We start from the raw sequence: 3,107 nt of genomic DNA on the forward strand, positions 1-3,107 counted from the left end.
AGGGGTCGCCTGGGATGAGCTCCGGGGCCGGGGCCGGGGTCGGGGTCGGTTCACCGCAGCAGCTCCATCTCCTGCGCCCTCCCTGGACCTCTAGAGGTGTGCTCGCTTGGAGAAGCCTGGGGTGATCCGCTGGCTCAGGTCGGAACGTTTCCATTCATTCCGCTAGCACTTATTGCGCGCTTATGATGTGTCAGTCCCTGGAGCCCGAAAGAGGAATCAGACACAGGTTCCCTGCCCTGTGTATGTGGAGAGGGTGGAAGGGAAGGCCGTGAGTGCGTGGGGAGCCTGACATTCCAGCTGAAGCTGGAAGAATGAGTAGGCGTTTGCCTTAAAAGGAAAGGACACTCCAGGTGCTCAGGTTAGAGATACACGGATGCGCCCAGCCCCTGTTCTCTCAAGAACAGAAACGTAGGGGTGGGGGCTCGGAGGCAAAAAAGTCAAATAGTCGTGTCATAGGTATCCTGAGAAGGGGGTGGTTAGAGAGGGAGCCATGGAAACAAGAGGCGGTCCTTCCCTCCGCCTGAAGGAGTCTGGTGAGGCGCCCAAGGGGAGGTTATACAGTCAGGACAAGCAGTCCGAGGGAGCAACAAAAGTGTGCAAAAGTCTCGGAGTGAGACAGCCCTTATTATACTACGATGAAACTTACCTAAAGTTCATTGAAACTTAAGACCTCGGTGTCTTTGCTCATCCTGTTTCTTAACTCTTTAAGCCCTATGATAATAGGTGCAAATCCCTTCTGCCCTTTGAAGCGTGGCTGCATTGTCACCTCTTCCACCAAATCGCCATTGACCTTCACCAAGTCACATAAGTGTTTATTTATTTTGAGACCGAATTTAGCTCTTGTCACCCAGGCTGGAGTGCAGTGGTGTGATCTCAGCTCACTGTAATCTGCGTCTCCCTGGTTCAAGCGATTCTCCTGCCTCAGCCTCCAGAGTAGCTGGGATTAAAGGTGTGGGCCAGCACGCCCAGCTAATTTTTGTACTTTTAGTAGAGACAGGATTTCGTCATGTTGGCCAGGCTGTTCTCAAACTCCTGGCCTCAAGTGATCCGCCCGCCCCGGCCTCCCAAAGTGCTGGGACTACAGGCGTGCGCCACCATTCCCGGCCTTATTCATACTTTATCTGTAAGTGTACATTCAGACTGTACACTTATAACTGAGTCTTATCCCTACTAATCTCTAGATTCCCTAAGGGAAGGATCTGTGTCTGATAAGATCACCCACAGCACCTAGCACAATGCTCTGCACTTAATTTATCCTCCAAAACATGTATTTAATAAATGATGAATGACACTGGCATGTAAAAGCAAGACTAGGCAACTACAGTTAGGAGACCTAGATTCTGGCTACCGCTAACCAGCCTGTGACCTTTTACAGATGTTACAAGTCACTCTGCCTCTGTGGGGAGAAGGCAATTTCTTCATGAAATCTAACATCCCTTGCAATTCTGCATCAGATACTTGGCAGGGTTTAAAAAAATATGGCACCTCTCATAACTTTTCACCCTCAATATTATGTTTTCTCTGCTAATAAAATAATTATTTGGTAAAACACCCGCACAGGCATTCATTTGACCCTCAAAACAACTTTGGTTTTTAAAATGAGGAAAATGAAAATTAAAGAGGTCAAGTGGCTTGACTAAATCACAGCTGTGATTAAATCGTAATGATGAAACCAAAAGTCAAAGTCCTGGTATCCATATCTTGTGGTTCCCCAGTATGCACAATTATCAGTAATGGAAAGCCTTGCTTTCCAAGACTTTTATTCTTTCCCCTACAATATTCCTCACTGTTATCAGTAAGTTTGGCTGCCTGAACCATACATCAAACTTAAAAGGACTCAAGAAAAGAGAATCAGTTCAATGTATGGGAAATAATTTCCTGAAGAGAATTCTTCAATAAACTGCTTATTGGTATCTGTGAGTTCTGTTTTGTTAAAATAATAGAGGAGCAGCTGACTCTTTTATTATTTTTAAATTTTATTTTATTTTTGTGACACAGTCTTGCTCTGTGGCCCAGGCTGGAGTGCAGTGGCACAATCTCAGCTCACTGCAACCTCCGCCTCCTAGCTTCAAGTGATTCTCAAGCCTCAGCCTGCCGGGTAGCTGGGACTAGAGGCACGTGCCACAACGCTGGCTAATTTTTGTATTTTTAGTAGAGACGGTGTTTCACCATGTTGGCGAGGCTGGTCTCAAACTCCTGACCTCAAGTGATCCTCCCGCCTGAGCCTCCCAAAGTGCTAGGATTACAGGCATGAGCCACCAAGCCTGGCCAACTGACTCTTACAGATGGGAATACAGTTATCACCAGGATGGTTGTACCTGCTTACTCTGTACTCAAGATTATCATAAAAGGAATTTTTCTTAGTAAGTAGATAATTTTTTAATCTCTGGAAAACAACTTTCTTCATATGTTTATATCTTCACAAAGTCATTCTTACAATGTGAGATCTCAATCCTTTAGGCAGTTCAAGATCCACTTCTGAATTTGGGGCAAAAAGAGCACTTGTAATACCTACCGCAGAGCACACTCTGAATGCCTGTATCTTCTGAACTGAATTAAATGTTATACAAGCATTGCTTAAATATTTTTGAATCTTGCCATGGTTCATTTATTCAAAAACAGAAATCTGTCATTGAGACCTGAAGCAAAGGCAACGAAATGTGAGACAAAAATCAGCTGCTTACTGGCAGAAAGTCATAATGCTATCAAGTAGGTACATGAGAAATACTTTCGTACAAGAGCTAACACATATAGTACAGGTGGCGTTCTAAATACTTTTCATATATTAGCTCGTTTTGGCTTCCTGACAACACTTTTAGGGAGATACCTTTTTTTTTTTTTTTGCAGACGGAGTCTTGCTCTGTCACCCAGGCTGGAGTGCAGTGGCCTGATCTCGGCTCACTGCAACCTCCGCCTCCCAGAATCAAGCAATTCTCCTGCCTCAGCCTCCTGAGTAGCTGGGACTACAGGCGCAGGCTGCTACGCCCGGCTAATTTTTGTATTTCAGTAGAGACAGGGTTTCACTGTGTTGGCCAGGCTGGTCTCCAACTCCTGAGCTGAGGCAATCTGCCCACCTCGGCCTCCCAAGGTGCCAGGATTACAGGCGT

Source organism: Colobus angolensis, unplaced genomic scaffold (assembly GCF_000951035.1).
Source record: "Colobus angolensis palliatus isolate OR3802 unplaced genomic scaffold, Cang.pa_1.0 Scaffold17, whole genome shotgun sequence".
NCBI lineage: Eukaryota > Metazoa > Chordata > Mammalia > Primates > Cercopithecidae > Colobus > Colobus angolensis.